The following is a 24,660-nucleotide window of genomic DNA, read 5'->3' on the forward strand; positions in this document are numbered from 1 at the left end:
ATTTCATTTAAAATATGAAGTAAATTTCGTATATTTAATAGTGTGTGATATATATCATGTACTCTATATACAGCATTGTGTTTAAATAAAATTCCAGAAAGAAAAGGTAGGGTTAACTGTTGCAATCATATACTAGCAAGTTGATCTTAAAAGTCCGAGAGGCGAATTATTTTATTTTTGTTTGAGAAAAGGAAATTTGCGACACTGCAGTCTTGGCACATTATGACGTTACTAGAGAGATTCCTATCAAGGACCTTTGATTCAATACAGGCAGCAGGAGCAACGCCCAGATGTACTAGGAATTGTTCTTTTTTAAGTCTATTGATTTTCACGTGTGTTATAAGAGGTTGTTCGCACCTTTACAGTTACCAGTTTAATGATTAAGTTAAACTATATATTTTATAACTTATTGTCTGAGGAGAAAGTGGTGCATGTAAAGGTTATTTCACGACGCAGCAGCAGCTCCGCCGTCTTCGATGCAGTCTTGAATGAGAGAACTGTCCGTGGTGCTGAAAAGGGACAGCCTACATTACAGTATTTACCCGACAGCAGATTTTATGTCTGCCTGTTCCTATCTATGAGTTTTAAAAGAAGTCAGAGAAGTGTCTCGAAAATGTTTAGCAAGAAGAAAAATGTAGAAAAAGTATCACATTAATAGGACCTATACGTTTTAACTCATTTTTTTAATTGATCTCTCTCCCTGCGTCGCCAACAGCAGTGTGTGTCTAGAAATACTATTTACTATTATAAAATCACTTTGTTGAATATAGACTTTGGTGCTAAATATTTGACCATTTTCGCGGATCGTGTACTGGACGATCAGAAATCAGAAACGAAATGAGAAATGAAATCAGAAATCAGAAATGAGAGACGAAATTGAATACGCATAATTACAATTAATTAAAGGTCCAACATCGAGCGAGGCCTCTTCAACCCAAGATTTTTTTTCAGTATCGGAACTTTTAACTTCACTTTTTTTGCGTCAGGATTTTGAAACTTGACATAATATCCGTTTCAAAGACTTTTCTGTGTGGTCAGTGTATCCCTGCTAATAACGTAAACATCACAAGAATTGTCCGACACTCTATCCTCTAACAGATCAGCGCAGCATAGATATACGGACGCTTAACGTTTCAATTTACAGTACATACCAGAAAAAGGTTACTAAGGTTATCAGTGATCCAACTTGTTTACACCGGTGAACCGTACCTTTCCTTAACAAGACATAAGCAATCATGAAGCTTCCTACCATAACATTCACACACGTAGCATACATTTTATAAATTAATTTACCGTGAAAAGGAACATTGTCATCTTTTCAGTGTTTACACATTTACTAAACAGTGTCCCCTGTAACATTCCAGTTTCTTATGAAAAATGACATAAACCTGACAGAATGAAAAACAAAAACTTTTTATGGCAGTTTTTTTTTTGTTGTTGTTGTTGCTTTCTTTTTCTGCGTGCCACCGGTTGCTCTGTCTTCTTAGTGTGATCCCGGTAATTGAAAGACAGCGAAAGATTAACGCAATCCACGAAAGACAGGATTCTCTTCTGTAGATCGATATACTGCCTGTAAAACCTGATTCTTCTGAGCATATATTCGGACAGATACTGTACGTGGTGTTCTGGAGCTACAACTTTTTCGTCTGTTGTGAAATCATGAAACTGTGGCAAAAAAAAAAGCTTCCTCTTGATCCCTCTGAGCCCAGAAGTCGGAACGAACTCATCTGCGCAGCGTTTAATACCAGGACAGCTCCACTGAGCGATGCCCTCTACCTTTCGGCTGGGAACAACGCTATCCTGTGTTTGCCTATGAAAGCTAAGCTGACAGCACTCCTTAAACAAGTTCCGTGGAGTGGCAGACACACAGGCGAGGAGAGCGGACGTCAGTCTGAGCCAATCCGTGATGACTTCCTCCGTTTTTCCCATTTGAAGAGAGAGAAAAAAAATCGGCTTCATCAGAAACCCCTCTCTTGCTGTGCATCTCCTGGTTAAACGCCGCAAATGGTTCGCGAGGGCTGAACTCCACAGGAATGCTGAAAATGAATTCCAGGAGGCACTTGTGACACTAGGGGTGGAGATAGTTTGAACTACCTTGGCTGTTTCGGGGTGTTGCTTCAATTACTCGGTCCTCAATTATCGACAAATCAGAGTCGAATACTTGCTTTTTGTACTAATTGGCCAGGAATTATGTTACGGAGCTAAAGAGGTGGGAGAGGAGCCAGTAACAGGTCGGGGGACCGTCTCTTTCAGGAGACTTGGATGGAAATCACGCGTCCATGGCATTCAATCACTCTGAGGATTAACTCAGCGTGGAGGCTGAACGGGGGGGACGTGAGAGGTGCAGCGGGGCAAGGATCTGCCTGCTGAGATTTGATCTGAGTTCCCCGTCTCAGCCACTTGATCGCTCTCACTGCAGAGACGTTTGCTCAGCTAAATAGAGCCAGCTGGCTTTAATGCGGAGGAAAGCTCCAGCCGTCGTAAGGTTCGCCTGCCTGATGAGGGAGGATGGCTCAGCCTGCGACGCTTCAAAGGGGAAAACGCGCACCGGTGCTCTGTGAGGGGTTTCTGGAGATCGGCTTTGGAATCTGACTGTCTCTCTGTGCTGGCCGTCCTGGATTTCTATAAGGCGCGTCTGTGGATCCAAGAGGCATTGCTGAATACAAACCTATGGCATATTGTTCGAGAGTAGGGGGGGATATGGGCTGTGCGGAGTTGTGCGGTAAGAAAACCAGCACACCTAGCATTGACAGAATATAGTGAAAAATCCGATGGAGGAAAACAAAACCAAAATATGGGGAAAAATGAGGATTGAGAAGATTGAATTTCCCTGACCCTCAGTATACTGAGCAGGGCTGATGTTCCTACTGCAAGGTAAACTTTTGATCTTCTTATTTTATGCTGTTTTACATTATGCTGAACGCAGGGTTTCTGTTTTTCGGGGCATCGTTAGTCATTACTGAATGATGGGTTTGGGTACTGCGCGTTTTTTTTCCCCGTGTCCTACCTAAGTCTGTGCTTCATAATGAAGGTAATGGCAACGCGTAGGGAATATTTATTGTAAGCAAACTGATCAAGATTTGAACCTGGTATTCAGGTACAGTACACTGCAAGGTCAAATAGCGTGTTCAAGACAAGCTTGTTAAGGAATGAGCAATATTGTAATATGCCAGTTGTGTTCTCAGACTGCCATGATGGTCTGCCCTACAAGTCTTAAAGATAAAAAGATGCAATACACATGAAACATTTAAATTCCATACTGTGTATGTACAGTATAGTCTGCATACAAAATGCATGTGTAGATTATTCACAAAACAGAATATGAATAGACACATACACTGTTTAAAGTGCAATGCGGCTGAGGCGTTGTTAACTATCGATACATCTCTATTTTCTACTCTCCTTTTACGTAGGGACTTTTGCTAAACTAGATAGGGAATCTCCCGACTGCCTCTCCCTCGGCTTCACGCTCCAAGAAAATGTAGCGATTTATATCCCATCGGGCTCCCCTGCCTCCCTGGCATGATTTATTCGGGCGTATTTCGCTTAAGGAAGATATTTTGTGTGGGAAAGAGATCGAGAGAAAGAAAGGCACTGGTGTTACATTCACGGGGTTTAATGTTTACACATAGACACACAACTAGGGGACGCAGCACGAGTCCTTGGCTAAGGGTTTTATTCAGGCGACGGTCGCAGCTGCTGGTTCGAGCGACACATCTCCTGCACGCCCCAGAGGTATCAGGTAAAGGAGCAGGGGATTCCGCATACACTAGGTGGACCATCTGCCCAGTCGGTTTGGTTTATTTCTTCCATCTCAGACAGGAATGTCGTATAAATCCACAGAGCCGATTTTATTTGAAGTGTCTGCGTCGATCGAATAAAACCCCTCTTTGACGTATATTAAGTGTGCTACCAAGGTGCTGGCAGATCTTGGAAATCTTAGAAAGGACTGAACTTTAAAAGGAATTGAACAACATTATTAAAAACATCAATTATAAATTAGTAGTCTATTGAACTGGAAATTAACAACGGTACTGTAAAATACCGTAGTGTATTACCGTAGTGTAGATACTTTGATATACTGAAACTGGTTGGTATCAATATTAACGTTTTTTTCTTACAAAATATCATTCACTCTGCCTTCCCATTCCTCAGAGCAAACAATTATTACTAAAAAAGCAAGTTTACGCTGCATTCAACACATATCTGATATCGATTGAGATAGCATCCTCCCCGTCTATGTTTTATTTTTGTCATAAATATGATTTGTAATGCCAAATGATTTTATTATGTATTCCAGATCATAACCTATCTATCAGACATTACAGGTGGAGTAAGATAGCGTTGAATGAAATGCAGTCAATTTATGGTGACGCCTACAAATATACATAGTGAGGGTCGTGCATTCATTTAATAAATTAAACAAAGAAGTTTTATTGTTATTTTTTATCTTCGCTCAAGGTCAATACTCTTTGTCCCGATTTTTTAAAAGGCGTCTTACAGCCGTGTGTGACAAATACTGTAGCAAAAAAATATTTATTCCCAATACTTCCAGACCAGTTTTCATTAGCTTGCTCTAATCCATGAATAATTAAACGCTATAATGTCCTGTCTTGTGTACAAGGGTAAAAGAAAAGCAGGGTGACTTTTAATGACCCTCTCTCACATTATACTTTTCTAGAACGTTAAATCGTGCCGTGTTTCCAAAATAAAAACAAAAACGTTTTGCTATATTGAATATAAAACGACACAATGTTTGCATAAACTCCAAACAAACCTTTAATACCTGCATTTCAGATCCACAGCCCGTTGTCAGGCAGCTAGACTGCAGCACTGCTTTAACTGGCTGGTGGTGCTATAATTCAATTTATGCTCCATCCTGCAGCTCTAGTGGCAGGGAAGGGGTTTTGACACTTTGCTGATTCCTCTGAGTTGCAGCTCAAAGGGAGACAACACCATTAGGGCATTGAACTCCAAAGGTGACAGTTGTTTTTTTTCTCGAGGAGAAAGCGTCAAGAGTCCATAGATCCTAGTCTCCAGAAGGTCACTCTCTACCGATGCCAACAATACAGTATGTGCAAACCCAAACAAGCTTGGGTGACCGAGTTGTTAAATGAGGAGGGGTTCTGGTGCGAACCTCTGTAATGAAAGGACACTAACGGGGATGACCTCAGCAAGATTCTCTCCCTCTGTGGAGAGCCATTTAATTGCACTTGCAAAGATTACCTCCATGTTGCTGCCAGTCAGAGCCAAGGAATCAAAGGCAGCATCATGAGATTCCTACTGCTGATGTAATTTAATGAAAATCAGACACTGTTGAGCAGTATGATAGTAGAAGACAGTATGTCCTAGATTATCATACCCCCCGCTTAAACAGAAAGTGGGATGAGAATACCAGCTGCAGTAGTCATAATGGATGTCGTCTATTGTTATCTAGAGCACTGAGAGTGATTTGTAGAGTGACAGACATCACTAATTGAAAACATTGTTCATACATGCTCAAGAAATTCCTTGATTGGTGCTGCCACTTAGAGTAAGTGTATTTGTGCAGATGTTTTTTTTTCCAAAATGTGCAGTATTAGTAAGAAGCAAAATTTCAAAGTAGAAATGAGTAGGTGATTATATACAGTAGGTGATTTCCATTTTTAAGGATTTCCTAGAGTTTCATGAGTGATCAAAGAATGGGTTTCACTATATAATACAATAATTATTGTGCATAGCGACACTGACATTATTTGTATTAATTGGAAATTATTTATATAATTAATAGAAATATTAATAAAATGTCCTGTCATTGCTTTGCTTCATAGTATATTTTATCTTTCTGATAGTGATATATTTGTTGCCATGGTACCAAAGATGTGTCTGCAGAGAAGACAGTTTACATATGCAGTTAGCAAACACCTCTGACGGTTTCTGCTGCTCAAGGAGCAAATAACCCTTCTTACTGTATGTTATTATTTCAAGAGATGTTTGCAAGAGTCACATGTAAAATTTAATTTTTAGCATGTAATTATTGCAAAATGAGCGAGCAACACTGTTCATATCATTGCTATGAAATTGTGTGTTTGTCTAAAAAATTGAAGAAGAGTGAAAACTGAAGGTGAGAGACATTATTTCAGGGCAGGCACAGGGAACAAGCAGATAGATTCATGAAATGAGACTGGACGAGGCTGAGCTACTGCCCCAAGTCTTCCATAACTGGTCCAATATAACACATATAAGCATTTCGCACTCAGAATGAGAACAGCATCAGGCATTTCATTCGTGTTGCTTAATGAGACAGGGAATATAGATATACACTATACTGTATACAGTATGTGTAGCAACAGTAGAGACTTTGGATTTATAAATTACTCTCTTTAGAAATACAGCAAATGCATTATATTAACCTACAGATTTTGATTTTTTACAAATCTGTAGAAGAAAATACAAAACTTTTAACATTTTTTAATATTTGTTTTTTAACTTTTAACAATTTAGCATTTAAAGTGAACATTAAAAGTAAAGGATCGAAAGCCTTTTTAGAAAAATATGTTTTTTCTAATTTTTCTCATTTTTATCTATCTGCTATTAGGATGAATGGTCTCAATTTGGAAAAAAAAAATAATTCTGGTGGAGATAAAGCAATTTTCACGATATGTTCTCTATAAAGTTATTAAGTTATTGTTTTATATTAAACTGTTGAATACTTTGGTTAAAATTTGTTTGGAGACAGAGGCTTTGTGACTGTCACTTTCAAAAGCTAAAAACTGTTTTCTTGTTTTATTCTGTGGAAAATATATGGACAGAAGCTGTTAGGGTTTGTATATAATTAGTTATCTGAATGACAGAGGAAGGTTGCTTTTATCTTGCTACCCTGCTGTTTTAAACACGATTTATGTGGCTGTGAAGTAGAATTGCTTTTCTGAGCAAAAGGCTAACAAGTTGATAATCCCTCAAGATTTGTGAATAAGATGGTGACCTTAAAGTTGAAGACTTGCTAACAAGAGAAATTTGAAGATTTATTTCCTGCAATATTCGATAAATAAATTCACAAAAGAGGCAAACTAAAGAAAATTAATAACAATGTCAAAATATCTGGTTCTACAAGACAGGCAAACTGGACAGGATTAGAAATCAGATATACAGCAGCCTGTAAACCAAAACAGGTTTTAATTTGCTGTCCATGCACCTGGATGCTGGGTTTTATTAAACAGGCAGATGGTAACAGAAGTTAATTTAGCATTTTTAAACATATTGTTTACTGTCTCACATAAAGTAGTTAAATGCATACTGTAGCCAGCTTCATTCCTTGTAATTTTACAATAAGAGATACTTTGTGGATGTTGGACACATGCATTATTTATGAATAGATTGTACGAACAATGTACTGAGGATTTAGCTAAAATTGGGTTTATATGTGTGTATTATGCTCGAGGATAAACACAAAATTACATATTAAAATGCAATTCTGCAAGAAGTGCTTACAGTATATATCAAGTCAAAGAGTTTATGCTTCCTCTATCAAGTTGTAAAGCCTCAATGAATATCCAGCACCACCTGACACAGAGATGAAAGGTTATTGCATACATTCAATTTCAAAGCAATAATGTTTAATGTTTACTCATCTCCTGCAGCTTTGTGGTTAGTGATGATTACCTTTTCACACAAGCATGATAGTGGATGTGTCTCAAATTCCAATCTAAAGAGTACAATGTAGAGTGTCAAGGAGAAAGATTTAATTCTACCAGAACAAAGAGAGTTATGGTGAAAATAAGGTATGTCATATAGACTCTATAATGTGTGATCTTTCAGCAAATAGCATTCTGCGAACCTATTAATTGCTAAGGTGTGCAATATTACAATTGCAATTGATAATTGGCACAGAAAGGTAACATTTCTGTAGGTGAATATTGGTGCTAAAAGAACTAAATATAATACTATTTATTAGTAGAAATGAAACTTAAAATACTTAAAAGATTAATTTTGCAATGCACTTTAGCACATGGGGCTTTCAACATTTCTGTTATTTTGTAAGACTAATTTAGAAAACAATAAAATGATGCTGAGTTTGTTAATTTTATCTAATTTACAGCATATTGCTACTTAAGACATGATATTATGCAAATAATATACATTTAGAAGAGGCTGATTTAGTTTCATTATCACTGAGTACGGCATGTCATGTGGCACACTGTTCTAACAGGACAAAGATTCTCAAAGTAGGTCACATGAAGTGGAGATTAAGAGCTGTCCAGCCAGTGCCTGTAAGGGAGCCTGGTACTTTGGAGCTTTTGAGTTTATGAGGTGGCAGGCCACCTGCTTGACCCCACATTAAACTGTCACATTAAGAGCTCTGTCAATCAAAATAGTGTAGCTCAATATGTATCTTATTATGTGCTGCTTTTTCTCATTGTTTTCTTTACTGGCCTTCTCTTTCACACTGTACATAATTTAATACTGAAAAAATCTGGAAAGGATTTTGGAGTTTTATCTTTTTAGGTGTCTGTGAATATTAATACTCTCAGGGTGACATGAAGGTGAGTTAATGGCTGTTTGAATACAACTAGAAGATATAGTATTTCTTCTACAACAAATCCTTAAACAAAAAGCTATTAAGACACAAACAGCTGCTTATCAGTTGTTTTCCCATTTCTGTCTGTACAAATTAAACCAAACATTTGTTGTACAGAATATTTTCATTCTCTGCTTTCAAATGTCAATAGCATTGAAAAAGTCATCAAGGATTACAATGAATTATTGAAGAGACCTTAATCACCCCATTTAAAAAAATAATCTTGCACAATTGCTAATGTGTCTGATATGCCATTTGTAACCTTTCTTGTACAAGAAGAATTTCTAGATCCACCAGATATCATTAAGGAAGTAAACCTCATGATCAGAGATGAAAATGAAGAACCATATATTGCTTAGTCAATACACTTTAGCAAATAGGTTGTAGATGGTGTAAGAGCAGGTTCTTGCTATTCTATACACGATTTCAATTAGATAAAGCTTTCCGCGAAGGTATTACTGTAAGGCAGCTCATCTCATTTACATTTGATTTCCATTACCCAAACTAATGTACACTTCTTCAGCCAGAAGTAAGACTAGCACATCTCCCAAGAGGCTAGCATTTGTGCATTGAAACATCTTTTTTGAAAGATTTCAAAATTTTGGATGCTATTAACTCATGTATAAGTGATGATGCTGTAAATGGAGCTATTAAAAGTCACACTGACAATTGTCATACAGCCAGTGATAATTGAGGACTGGGCTATAACTTCTCTTGTTGTTGTGAATAGCAAGACAAATATGCACACATGTGATTCTTTACTTAATGTTGAAGCCCTAACATGTAATTTGTGCGAACAGACAGGCTCTGAACCTGTTGTTGAGGAAACAGATGTCTCAACCACTAGTGGTCTGATTCTGACCAAAGTGACAGTGGCGTAAGTTTTACACTATCACATTTTAGTCATGGTGAAAGACAACAACAGCAACAACAATAACAATTATAATAAAAGTCTTTATAATATATTTAATTCTCTACCACAATACATGAGAGAGACAATTAAATTACTGCAGAATGTTTTTAATATACCACAGTCTTTATTGCTAATGAATGTTTGAACAGATATAATACCCAGCTGTATATAAGTCCAAAAGTTGCTTTAGTTTAAAGTGTCAGGCACATAAATGTAGAAATTGCACAACATTTGGTAGCACCTCTTTGTGTCCAGCAGATGTCTTGTGAAGGTTTACTGCTATACTGTACATCTGCACAGAAGCTTGACTGTTGTCGTTATATACCCTTCCTTTGTTAGGTTTTATGTCTTGAAATTCCACAGTTTTGTATTTATTTTGCTTTAGCTTATATTACTCTGTCTTTAATGTGGTTTGCTAAGTATTCAAAAGAGGTGTGCTGATTAGTAGGCTTTCAACAATCTTTTCAGTGTTTCCTTATATAATCATATTATGTCATTTCTGATCACATTACGTATATTTAATGTTTTATCATGGTTGTGTTGTGTGCATACTGTATTTCTGACATTTGCTCCTTAAGGAGTGTAATGCATTAAAACTAAATACATAAACAACCAGGTAACCATATGACCTGTTTGCAAATATATTCTGCTTGCTTTTGAGAAGTTAGTCTTGATAGTCAATAGAGTGCAAGTAGTAATCAAAGTATACAGATAGCCAATCAGACATATACTATACAGTAAAGCCATTCAATGCTCTGTATGTTAATAGCGAGAACTGAGGGTTATTAAATGAAACAGGGCCCAGTGAGACAATTTAACAATGAAATACAGTACTGTATACTGTAAGAAGCCTAGAATGTAAGCAAATACATTTTTATTTTTTGTACCTCTAGACATGCTGATCTTATATCATTAGGTGTTTTGAGCCTTAGTGCTGGTAATTATCCACCACAGTTTCCACCGCCACTGCTGCATGTTTAAACAGTATACAGTATACTGTATACTTGACCTTCTAAGGAGAATGATCATTAAGATGCAGTAGTAATTGTATTGATCACAGTTTCTGTTTCCTCAGCAACATATTTAAATACAACTTCTGACCAGCCGAGGCAGAGGATTATAAACCATGACACGCATGTCTGATTTGTGATGAATGGGGATAAAAACCTTTGTGACATCTTGCATGCAGAGTGACCAAAGCCATATCAGCTGTGCACATTATATGGGCTGTGCACATGACATCCTTAATGACAGGGAGCTTTTTAATATATTTTCTTCTGTTGTATCTCGTATGTAGGAAGTACGCTAGGCAATTTGGCATGGCAGTTTGGTTTTGAAGAAGAGGCCTTTGTAGTCTCGCAAGTAATTATAGCACTACTTTGATGACAGTGGCACTCTGAAATATTTTTCAGATTCAACTCCAAAGAGACAGAAAAAAGCTGAAAGTTACAGGGTAAAATACATATATAAAACTTATAGTTTTTTTTATATATATAGGAAAAATCATCTAAGTGAATAAACAGTTTATATATAGTGTGTCTGAACAAAGAAGCAGGTATCAAAGACACTGCAGAATGTATATTGTGATTTTTAAATTTTGTTGTTGTGCAAGAATTTTATTTTGTGTGCATAACGTGGAGATTTGACAAAATCTGCTCTTAGTTTGCTGAAAGCAAAAGTAAACATTTTAAAAGTGATTTTTCACCATTGTGATATTTATTAAAATATTGTACTTTATGGGACTTAATTGTGGAAATATTACAGTGTGTTGCAGGTCCTTAGCTGACAGGAGTCGAAATGCATACTGTATATCAATACTGTAGGTATATATTCCTAGAATACAGTATGCTATGTATATAGGCACATACTGTACATCATTTCTGACCAGGAACCAATTTCGAAAGTCATCCCATTAATTACCGCCTCTTTTATTTCTGATACACTATCCTGGAAAGTGTGATCCCAAAAAGTTTTTTTTCATTACTTTTCTTTCAATGTTGTGTGTAAAAACCTGGATTCAAATCCTGAGTGGGACCAAGACGCTTCACTTAGATACCCTGCTGTATAAATGGTTCTCACCTTTCCCCTTTTAATGAGAATCTGTTCATAATTGACCCTCACAGTTGAAAATAAAGACAAAAGACCTTAGAAGATTATGGTGGACACTCAAGTTAAATAACAGACAAAAAATGAATTTGAACGTGAAGAGTCAAGTCAGCGTCAAGTCAAGACATCTCTGTCACTTTATTTGACTAGATTCTGTACCATGTTATCAGATCGAGGTTTTGATTTGATGTCGAATCCATGAATCACAGAAGTTTCATATCCGGGGAGTTTAGACAGACTATGGTCTTTCAGCTGCTTCAGGCAAACCTGTGTGTGATTGTCCGGGACGAATTGGTTGTGGGGGGGGGGAGTGATGGAGAGTGGGAGTTGAGGAGAAAGAACACTGGGATAGGTGAGAGAAGATCTGTGTGGATATAAACTGTGTTCAGCTGAGGTTAAGGCTGTGTCTGCTCTCACACACTTTCATTAAGAGCTCCAGTACACGCCTAGTAATGTTTCAATGAAATCCAGCATCTTCACAAAATAAAAGAAATCATAGACACTGCGACAATGAATTCATGTGTATTCATTATAAAAGGCATAAGGAGCTATGTTAGACATATTTATTGAATCTTTAGTGCAGATGCCCATTTTTTCATTTATTAAATAATCAAATCCATTGTATCTCTGAACCAGTGTGTGGGTGCAGTGTGGCATGTTGTGCCGCAGTGGTTTTATGGTGTAAAGTGCTTCATCCACTCCATTGAAAGGATGTGTATCGAGCAGTTACTGTATGCAAGCATATTGTACTGTTAGAATGTCAGCTCTCCAGTGGTGCTTCCAGACTTGTTTTTAGAACTTAATTATTAAAAAAAAGCAGAAGATAAGAAACAATCAGCAGCTGAGTTTGCCTGAAGCTACCATTATTAATAGACCTACTGGGAACATAGTTAAATCAATTTCCGGAATCATTACATTGAAGTCACAGACCACTGTGATGCTAGCCAGTACAGGCAATATACATGAATATCACTGCTCCATAACAACAGCTGACGACAGGTGAGACACTGTCTTGTGTATTAAGTTAAATAAGCATTTCCATCCTCAAGGGTAATTAGATTAAAGCTTAAAAGAAAACAGCTTATGTGCTTTTTCATTTAACAATAATGTTTTACTTTATGGGATAAATTACATTTTCTGTCTTTCCTCCAGTCATTTATGTCATATTTGCATTGAGCACATAATGAACCATTGCTTCGCAGTGTGAGAATTGTGTCTGTATGTATATATCGAACAAACGCATACTGTACTAGAATGTAGTCATTCTCTTAGCCTTGTCAGCATCTCTTATCTTTGTGCAACCCTAAATGTAATAATCCAAATTATATTTTCAAGCTTTGCTGTTTCTTGCTTGTTTAGTCCTTTAAATGAGCATATATAAGTATATAAGAGGAGCATTTTCAAAACATTTTGCTTGGTTGCAATTTTTTTTCTCTCTAAAAATACTGCCCAGTTTCAAAATTATTTGTAACTTGAGAAATGTCTTATTTCTGGATTTCTAGACCCATACTGTCTCTCACTTCATTGGTATTTTCAAACTTCTTTATTTATTTATTTTTGGCAAAGAGGAAACAATTTTGCTTTGAAGCAAAAAGCTTTGAAAGTTTCCCGTCAGTGTTTAATTCAACTGACTCAGCAATGAAAGACCTTTTTATGCATTCATTAATTTATTTTAATGATTTTGTGTCTGCTGGGTTTATGTTTCCACAAGAACATAAGAAAGGTCATAAACAGGAGCGCATCTGTCCTTTCCTCTCCTGTACTATATTCCTACAGTAGTTGCACAGGTAAATTCTAAAGCAAACATATTTGAAATAAAGGACAAGATCGAAGTGTTTATAACTGACATGGAAGATAACTGATTACTCCCTGGAAGCTGACCTAAGCCTATCAGCAAACTGTCGATCAGGAAAGAAGCTGGACAAGAATAAAAGCAGGATGATCTGAGTTGCGGATGGCGGATTCTGTCTTTCACCTTGTCTTCAAGCAGGGCAGTGAAATGATCCGTTACAGACACAGCGGATCTTTATAGAATCTGAGGATATTTCAAACAGATTTTCTTTTAACCACCTGGAAGCCGGAACAGCAAGACTGCACAGCTGAATGAAAATGTTCAATTAGAATATTTTGCAGAAGCTATTTTTCTTATTTCATGTATTGCATATTTGAAATAAGAGCAAAATGGACCAAATAAAAACTTTCCTTTAATGCTAGTAAATGAATGTCTGTGACTTGGAAAGAATGACTGGACCACTTTAATAGTGCATTCAATTTTTTTGATTATTGCATCTGAATCTTTGAAGCTGAGATTGCTAATGACTGTTGTGGAAAACAGATACTGCATATTAAATAGCTGGAAATAACACTTTGTCTGACATTTTTCAGCGTTTTCCAACTGTGCCACTGTCTCAGGAACGTTCTCAAGCTAATGTCAGGTCAATGGAAATTTCTGTTTTCAGATCAATTTTTTTATCTTGTCAAATCAGAAGTCAGGATGGTAGCTAGAAGCTGAGAATACTTTGCTCTCGTTGCTTAGTAACAAGAAGGCAATCCCAAATCAGTGCATTAGAATGCTAAGGACACTGGACTCTCTACCAGGCCCCAGGCCTGCTTTAGTATTGACTTCTGTGAGTACTGACTTTTCATTTTCCTTTCAAACCACGAGTAACCCGAACTCAAATGAACACGACATGAATTGAAGCCTACATGTTGAGGCCTGTGTAAAACCAATAAAAAGATGAAGCACTGTAGCTCTGCACTTCCTATAGCCAGTGCTGAGCATCCGTGCCGTTAGAAAACATACTTTACTATACAGTAGGTTCTAGAAGCATCACTGCCTGCTTAAAATCTGGAAACCGGGGTTTGACCATGGGGCTATCCACCACAGATAACCAGCTTCCATTGTTGTCAAACATATACTTAATTTTACTTTAAGAAGAAGTGTTGATTTTTTTCCCCAAACTGCACCCTGTTATGTAAGTTTATGACTTTGTTTGTATGCATATTCTTTTAATTTCAGTTTCTTAATTTGTTATACAGTGTGTTTGTGCATATTGTTGATTTTTGTAATATATCTTAAGGGAGGCAGTTGACATCGCTGAAGCTTCCAACATGCAGTTATATTTAGAGGAAGCCCTCTGGAGGGTTTTACCTTATGCTGTTAATACAATGGTTTCTTCAGCACCTCTGAGTTTCCTGCTGAGTGTTTTCTGAAGGTGCAGACAGCACAGCGGGAAACTTTGCACTAGTTTAATTCATTATTCATTCTGACAGCTTTTTTGTTATTGTTGCCATTGTTGTTATGAGTATTTTGTGTGAATACATAATGAATCCATTTATTTAAAAAAAAAACATCAGAATAAGTGGATCCGTTAATGAGCTAACTATTTTTAGAGTGAATCTGCATATTAGTCCATCAGCTAGTTGTACTACTAGCTCTAACTAGTTCTGTGCTTTGAAAGGACTGGCAGTATTTTAGATTGAGTCATGCTACAGTACAGTAACTCATTCGTGAGAATCATATCCATTGCATGCTTTATTATTTACAGAAAGGCCAATGGCTAGATTGCTATGTATAAAGAATAGTGAAATACATCTCCATTATTGTCCTCATGCTCTTCCCATAATGTCATCTCATTATTTAAATCTCCATGGATATTTACACATTTTGGGGTGTACAGGACCTGGACATGATGCTACAGTACAGTACATGTAATAAGAAGGAAGGGGGAAGTTCATTTACAGTATGAGTTATAGCTATAGTAATTTATGTAGATGGGCATCAGTGTGGTTTCCTCAAATTCTACAATTCAGATCAGTGTGATTTATAAATTAAGAAACAACATGCTCAACATTGCTAACTTCGTTCACAATATAATTTTGTTGGCGTTTGTTTTGACCCAAAATCATTCCACAACTTGTCAGTGCTCAAAAGAGGTTTTCCATTAGGAGCTATGTGTATGTGATTGCTTTTGATTATTGATACAAACACTGTTTTTTTGTTTCCTATGCCTTTGTGTTTTTTTTAAATTAAACTACTGTATATAAATCCTCCCTTGAAATGTTGTGCTTCTAGTGTGATTTCCAAACGTTCAACTAGACTATTATTAACAGTATACAAACACTTAACAGAAACTATTCAGTGCTGTGGATATTTTCATTCCTTCGTGTTCATTAAACATCTTTATCCTAAATGTTTTATGATTTCTTTTATATTTTTTATGTCTAATGTACAGTACACTAACTTTAGAAAGTCCTATCTCTCTGCTCTAAAGGGAATGTATTCACTTAAAATAAAAAAGTGGCGTGAAGCTTACTTAGAGTAGTAAGTAACAGTAACAGTACAGTTAGTAAGTAGTAGTAAGTAGAAAGGTCATACAGTACGTTTCTTACAAAAAGTGTCTGACATTATTCCAGCAAAGGCAGATGAAGGCCCGGTTGCTGTTTGTGTTGCATCAGCATAAGCAGCACACATCTCATACAAAACAAATTCAAAGATCTTGAACACAAACTAAAGAACAGGACCAAATCCCTACACTTATATAACACTTTTCTGAACACTTTTCTGAACACTCCTCTCAAAGCTCTTAGGTTGGGGACTCCCATCTACCATGACCAGTGTGCAGCCCCACCTGGATGATGCAACAGCGGCTATAGTGCTCCCCACACACCAGCTATCAGTGAGAAGGAGAAGAGAGTGATGAAGCCAGTTCAGAGATGGGGAGTATTAGTAGGCCATGATAGGTAAAGGCCAGGGGGAAATTTGCCAGGAACACCCCTACTCTTTTCGAGACCTGGGATTTTTAATGACTACAGAGGGTCAGGACCTCAGTTTGAAGGACAGTGCCCTTTAACAGTATAGTGTCCCTGTCATAATACTGGGGCATTAGGGCCCACACAGCGTGCAGGGTGAGCGCCCCTTACTGGCCCCACTTACATCTCTTCCAGCACCAACCATAGCTTCCCAGGAGGCCTCTCATCCAGGTACTGACCAGGCTCAACCCTGCTTAGCTTCAGTGGGATGTCAGTTGTGAGTTACTGGGTGAAATGGCTACCGACCAAAAATAAAAAGAATACAAAGAGAGCAATTCACACCCGGTTGTGCAGAAGAAGACCTCAACTTCCTTTGCTTATGGCAAGAGCTACAGTGTCTGTACAGACATGAAGGACTAATGTACAACTGAATGCGACTGGCTCCATATGGCTGGTGGTAAGGATCCATAGAAAACGTTCATGACATTTATACTAGAAGACGGAGAATATAAAATCTGTAAATGAGATACATAGGACATGGGATCAAAAACAGAAAACAAAGTGTTAATTGTACCTTAGGTCTAGCTTAACATTGGAAACACAGTGCAAAAATAACTGCAGTAGTATGCAATTATAATGTTATTTGGAATCACTGGAACATGGCTAACAGAGAGCTGTGGTGACTAATACATGAATGGATAAATAGTGTTTGAAAGAGACAGAAAAGTTAGAGGAGAGGGATGAACAGCACTGTGTAGCTGCAATGTGGAATAGTGGTCAGGGTTTTGGGCTCTTGTGCTCTTGAGCAGGGCACTTCACCTAAACGTTTTACTTTTGCCAGAAACAGATGCAATAGTAAGTTATTTTGGATAAAAGTGTCAATTAAATATAGTAGAAGGTTAGCACTACACCTGAAAAAGAGCATACAGAACTTAGATTAATCAAAGGTCTCATAATCTACAGTATCAATCAAATTTATAATAACGAATTAAAGGCCATTATATTAAGAATACGCTACAGAACATTACAGTAGTATACTATGAATATTACTTCAAATAGGCGGCTGCGTCAGCATGCGTAGGCTGCAAAGGAACAAGTATGTGTTTATTCCCTGCTGAAAAGAGAAGAAAAGAAACACAATGTTTTGATTGTAGAGCCTTCTCCTGCCGGGTTTGGGAGGGTTTGTATTGGTCTATTTTATGAACCACACCTGAAGAAGAAGCAGTTAGAAAATGCGTGGATGGATCTGAATTCTAACATAATATAAAACTAGTGGAGTGTGGAAGACACCCGATTAGAAGGATTAGTGAGCACTGTAGAAGCAGCAAATAAAAAATGAATTAAAAGTTGGACACAATTCAAAATTAGCCAGACACCCAGCATTAAACTTAGACAATAGCAGGGTATTGCAGGCAGGTAGTTAAAACATGAATTGTAAATACAAACTGAGAAACAGTGAGATAGAAAAAGTTATATATGAAAAAGACTTTGGTATTGATGTTGACACATTATTTACATCTTCTAGACAGTGTAGGAAAACAATTAAAAAGGCACACAAAATGCTAGGATATAGAGTCAAAATTAAATCAAGAGGTGTTATGTTAGAATTGTACTGTATATCACACTTGAAAGGCCTCATTTAGAACACATCCAAAGAAGGCTCCACAGTGTGTGTTTGTTTTCTTCTGTTTTCAGCAGGCAATAAGCTTTTACTTTACTTTTCGCTATAAATATTATTTTTCTATCTTGTATAGTGAAATCAAGGATGCTTGTGTAAAGAAAGAAGTGGGTGTCATGGGAGATTTAACTTTTTCTCACATAGAGTGGGAAAACCAATGGGAACATCAACAGCTGACATTTGCAATGATAAACATGGTTTATAATTGCTTTCCTTATATACAGTAGTTTGACAGAATACTCAGCTACTAGATGGAAGGTTTGTATTGGTTTATATTATTCTAACAATTAGGACAGTGAGGAAAACGCATGTGACAGAACCACAAGGGAACTGCAGTCATTATATAGTAATTTTTGACGTATACCTTGAAACCAGAGAGGTAGACTGCAAAACAAAAGTTTTAGAATTGCAGGAAAATGGACGTTGAAAGAAAGAGACAGGACTCAAGAGAAGTAGGTGTGACAGGATAGATATGGAATTGTTAGAAGACGGAGGGTAAAAGTTAAAAGATATTTTTGCTTGAAGCACGATACACTTTCATCATGAGTAGGTACATCATGGACAAATGGTTAATGTCTGGCCCAAATGGTTAAATAAACTTAGAATAACATAAGGAGAAAACTTTATATTTTTTGCTATTCTTAAATCAACAGGATCCATTTAAAGTCTGTAGTCTTTAAGGCTATAAACTGGTGTATATACGGTAAATACAATTTGACCTTTTCCTAGCACACTACGTACTGTATATCTGCAGCTGTCTATATTAAAAAATTAAAGTAAAACAAAGACTGAATTAATTATTGGTGCTTCGGTACTATACAGCAATGCAACCAATCTAATAAGCCTAGGTCACTGTTACTGCCCTCACCTCCTGCATTATTGCTAAAAAAAACACAGATTCCGAATTACTGTGACAGCCACTCCTATTGAGAGAAATGATCATCTTTTCAGTTTTCTCCGCTACACCTTGATCTCTTTCTCAGTATTCCTAACGGAAATTACCTGCTGATTTCCACAGCCTGGATGCAGGGGGCTGGAGGCTGGATTGCATGCTCCTGGGAGCCTGAGATAGAAATGACAAAACTTCTGCTGTTTTTCTCTTTCTTTTTCTAACTTTCTCGTTTTTTTTTCCTTGCATTTCTTCTTTTGTATTCTTTTATTGCTTTTGGCTGACATAATGATCCACATTTTGAGTGAGAGGCGTGAGGACATACTGTATTGGTGTCCTGGCTAGGGGTGTAAGAAATAGGATCTGGGATTTGGAGTAGTTTTACTGGTTGTGCCATGATTAGATGTTACAAAATGTATTGTTTTTCATCATAGTTGGTATGTCATAAAACAAAAAAAACATGTTAAGAAGGCACCCGCCATGTCAGCCGGGGAAACTGACAAACTGTTCTTTCAAAGATATCCATCCCAGCTTCAGTTCTCTGAAGTTTTTTGTTGCACAGGATTTTAAATGTGCCCACACAAGTTCAATAGGGTTTAAAAGAAACATACTGTAATGAGACTGTTACAGTGGGCTTTTAACCAATCTTAACATGATGAAAAGAAGCATTATCCAGCACAACAACAGATGTTCGGGGTGAACTTCTCTTCTATCTCTTTTTTTTGAAAACTTCATATTCATGTCTCCGTCATTGTTACTGGTTTTCTGTGTTTTAAATACACACCCAGCATTAGGGTTTAGACTACTAACGAACCCTTTCACTCCATCAGCTAAATGGCTGTAGTGTCTATCTTGTGCTTTAATGTCTCCTCTCTCAGATTAGCCGATACTATGACGTTCATCCTGTCAACACAGAACTACTGTGAACGTTCTAAAAGCCCATGTTTCAGCCCAAGTAGCAGCAAGAATTATTCTAATTTTAAATGCATTTTATGCAAAATCAATGCATGTGTCACACTTGCAGTAAGTATAGTGGTTTTATTTAATACACTCTTAAGTATTTGGTATAATTTAGGCTTTTCAGTTTGAGCAGGATTTTTCTCACAATTATACCCAACTGATTATTATGTGTAGAGTGTCTTGCTTCATGTGTATACAGTCCTTTCTTCTTACTGTCTTAGTTTTCTGGAGAACAGCCAATTCCCTTTTCTCTGCATGGAATCAATTAATTTCTTTTACTCAACATGTCAAACTCATCCAGTACCATCTCTGTTGTTTCCTGTTGCCTAGTGTCCCTGCAATGGAAATATACATTCTGCTTATGTATTTATTTATTCTGGTTTTGTCATCTGCACTCACAGATGCTCAAGCCACTGCATTAACTTTCTGGATAATATTTCCAACTTTCATTTTTGTTCATTCTAGGACTTCTTCTTTGTAATAGTTTAGAACATTTCTTATATTTTATCACATCTGGCATTTATGTCTTTTACTGTATGTGCATTGCCTTTATAATTTTTGGGTGTATAACAAACCATTGTAAAATACTTTCAAAACAAAATAAAATAAAACATACCAGTCAATATGAATATTCAATGCCATTTACTGTCTTTACTCTCTACTGTCTCCTTTTTAAGCGCCTTATAGAATGGCTGCTAGATAATCAGACTATTATTATATTACTATTATATTTTAATATACAAAACATGAATTGCACAAGCAATATTTCTGAGGTGCTCTGTCTCTGATGCATTTCCTCACACAAGTATGAAAGTATAACTTCTTTGTCTGTAAACCAGTAAGATTTTCCTAATGGAGATCAAGAAAATGAAAATAGCTTATCTCAGTGATCGAGCTGAAATCTGGAGAGCATCATGGAGAGTAAGCAGAAAAGAGAGCCAATTACACTGACAGCCTCTTATAATAAGATCTCTAGAGCCAAACACTATAAAAGGATGCTTGGCAGACTGCAGGCATTGCACTCTATGTGTTGAGAAAAAATGATCATAGTAGGAGCTGATGAAAAATAAATAAAATATATTTTTTAAATTAACTGCTTTTCCATTCTTAATACTAACAATTATGGATCAGTAATTGCTGATGTTTTTAAAATGTAACCTTACATTCAATTGGCTTCAATTGAATGTGTTATATACTGTACTGTATACATATATAAATGTGTAGGGCCTGAGAATAATGTAAAAAAGGCTATACAGTAATGTGATTCTAGCCTGTTTTCTATGCGGTTTTTATAAAATAAACAGATCTATTCTCTTTTCTTCCCTTCATAAAAAACAAATAGTACTTTTAATGTCCTCCTTAATTTTAACCATTTCAAATATTTTCTGAAATATTCCAAGCATTTTATAGCAATACGGTTGGTCAACATAGCTTTGAATTTCTACTATATTGTTAAAGCCAGTTTATGTTTCATGTACTGAATCAAAAGTAAAATTATATTATTTTATATTGTTGTGTAGAATATCATGTACAGTATGTCAGAGAGGATGTTTTGTTTCTCCTACCAAAAAAATGTTTTTGGTGGAAATAAAATATTGAAAAAGAGATTCAGATTAAATGTAATATTTCATTTTTCATACATACAAATAGTTTCTATATAAATACACTGCTGTGACTTAGATATTTTGGATTACTCTTTTCACTCATCATTTTTCTTTTTTATTTATCAACACAATTCTATGGTAATCTTCTACTCACACTTTTGCAGTTATTCCTGACAGATTAATGTTTTATGATACAGAAAGTAGTCTTTTAGGTTTATGGATGTGTAGAGTCGAATGAATGATGTTATTCATGAAGAACACCAGACAATGAGTCAATTAGATTCAATCGATAAATGTGGTGGATTAGCTACTAAAACATTTCATATTGGCTGCTCATGTATAGTTAACCTCGAGTTGTAATCAGGTTTTTTGAAGATTGAGGACAGGTTGTGCTATGCGAATCTTTCTAAATTGCTTAGTGACAAGCTTGGTTTCTTCTCACTAAAACTAAGCTGCATTAATTCCAGTCAAAGTAGATGTAGTTGAAAAAAAAACTGTTAGAGGTTTTGAGTGAATTGCTGATTCACATAACATACACACAGCATATTGTAACCCTTTACTGTTTCTAAGATTGTGTACTCACAGTAAGTCTTTTGCATATAACCTTATTGTTTCTTAATAATATTGATAGAACAATTAAATACAGTGCAAGGATCTGTTTTAATGACTTTAGTTTTGTGATATATGACATTGGTTGTGATTTGTTTTAATCTTTGCATTTTCCTACAGTTAAACTGCACAAAATGTGTTGTTTTTCATCTTGAAAGTGCAGTGTTCACATTTCCGTAACCAGTTTGTTCTCCTACCTTTCATATACTGTAACACTGTTTGGGTGCCAGATAAAATAAAAGACACTGGGCAGAAGGGAAAGAAATTGAGGATGACAGGCAAGGCAGAGTGCAAAATCGAAGGTGTAAACAAATATAGTTAAACTCCAATTAACTCAGTCAATTTTGAAAAGGTTAAACAGCTGCCTGGTTTTAACATGCTACATTCTTCAGTGTTGTTTATTCCTTAAATACAGTAGACCATGGATGAACATGTTCATTGGGTTGCTGAGATACTTTTCATCGTCAAGAGAAAACTCTTTGCTTCATGCATTAGGAACTCAACTCCACTTCAATGAGTGCATTTATTCCCTAGAATCCATCTCAGCCTGTGAAGAATTCCTCCCAGAGCATGGATATTGATCTTTATACACTTGAGTTGCTCAGTTAAGTGCCCTCAATGTCATCTCAGAAGCTGCTGGTGCTTTAAAAATAAGGGTATTATTTTTGTCATTTAAAGCTTCATAAATTAATCTGGTAGGATTTGTCCAGGTTTAGAAGTACCTCTATACAGTAGATGCAAGCTGCTAAACTTCATTTTTGATGACAATTCCACTCAGTCTTTACTGTATAAAAATATCATCTGCTAGCTTGTATAGTATATAGATCTTTTTTGTGTAAGCTATCTGTAATTTCTATGTTCTTGAAGCATTATTCTATATGCAGGCAGACACTGTATAGTTAGCATTATAAATTTGAAAACAAAAGTGAATTATGCCATTGCTTAGGTTATTTAATACCTACGTTATACTCTATAACTCATTACCACAGCAAACATTACACAGCTCTAAGATTCATAAATAAATATTGTATGACTCATAGTAGATTGCTCTGCAAGGTTTCATATAGTTTTATTATACAAAAATAAGGCAACAAGTTCATTTCACAGTTGTTTAAATTTGCAATACAATTAAGCACTTCTCCTCCTGTACTTCAGCCGTATTTTACACATCAGCACATGCGTACCTTTAAGATCCATGCACTTATTGTTCTGCAGTTTTATTGCTTTGTTTCTGGTTAATATTTAATCATATTCTCGAAATACACCAGAGCCTTAATAATCCCTGCAACTCTGCAGCATATGGGTTCAGTTGCGTTTAGTGTGCCGAATCTCAGTGGGTGTTCGTTGCTGCAGGCATCCATATCATCCGCAGCAGCACTCATTGGACCAAACAGCCCCGTCTCACCCCTGTTGCATTTTTTCTGTGCCACTAGGATTCACCAAACGTTCTAAATTGCCAGGTGACTAGTAAGCGAAAGCATTTTACTTTTAACTGAGTCCAGCACAGCTGTGGCTTGACAATGAAAGCTTCCAGTTTGAAATTCTTGTGCTGATAAGACCGTGCTGGGTACAGCCACTTTCAAAATGCCTGTCAACTTTTTGTGCTCCATTTTAGGGAGGACAGAGAGGAAAAGCTTCACAATGGAATTCACATTGTTTTAGAAGACGTTATAATGAATAATCAAGGCCAGACATGAAAATAAGGCATCACAAGCCTCCTGTAACATTACAAATACATCCTTCCATTTTCTAACTGCTTCATCAAGTCACAGGAGAGCCGTATCATAATATTACAAATGTGAATTTGTCTCAAAATGTATAAAGTTATCAATTATTTTCTTTCCCCTATCTGAAATATAACCATACAATTATTACTCATGTCCACATTTCCATTATACTCCTGTTTAACAGCTGGTTCATTACACTTTCAAGGCCACAGATTACACTAGAGAGACTGCTGCTCTTTTAGCTTCGTTCCCAGATCGCTGTGGATGATCCTTGATAAAATGCTTACTTGAAATGCCTGGCCATAAAATTACCAAATTGATGATAACCATTTCATGATTTTTGCAATAAATGTGTTCTGGTGGCTGTAAGCAGCTTGTTAAAATGCACAGCAGTTTTCATCTGCTCTGATGTTCTCTCTAGGTAGTGTAGGAAAATAACTGTGAATAAGCATTTTAAACAGCAGGAAGGGAATATTTTTCCCATGAAAAGGATCGCAGGAAAATACAATGAACAAAGCATTTAGACAATGGTATTTTTAGCTTTAAAATCTCCATCAACATTGCTACAACCATTAAACAACAAATAAGCAGCAGTACCTTGCTCATTACCTGTACTAATGTCAGTTTTTCTGCTGGTAGACAGGGAGTCATTAAACTAGATGCAGCTGTATAACAAAAGACACTTCACTACCACTGTTCCATACTGTACATTCATGAGTATATTTTCTATTAAATGAACAGTCTGCTCCTTATACAGACCAGGTATCAGATAGGCCTTTAAAAGGGCTACAGGCAGAGATAATATTACACAGCAGGTGGTGAGTAACAATTACACCCTGCTGAAAAACTGTACAGGAAGAAAAGT

General features: G+C 36.5%; 1 protein-coding gene across 1 annotated transcript in view; it reads left to right on the top strand.

Moving 5' to 3' along the window:
• The first annotated feature begins 1,881 nt into the window (after positions 1–1,881).
• Positions 1,882–24,660, top strand: part of lrfn5a (leucine rich repeat and fibronectin type III domain containing 5a) — a 36,985-nt gene continuing 14,206 nt past the window's right edge. Inside the window, exon 1 of the mRNA XM_088925238.1 lies at positions 1,882–2,874. The gene's annotated coding sequence lies outside the window, so the exon portion shown is untranslated. The remainder of the gene's footprint in view (positions 2,875–24,660) is intronic.

Source organism: Atractosteus spatula, chromosome 9 (assembly GCF_055471065.1).
Source record: "Atractosteus spatula isolate fAtrSpa1 chromosome 9, fAtrSpa1.hap1, whole genome shotgun sequence".
In the NCBI taxonomy this organism is placed as follows: domain Eukaryota; kingdom Metazoa; phylum Chordata; class Actinopteri; order Semionotiformes; family Lepisosteidae; genus Atractosteus; species Atractosteus spatula.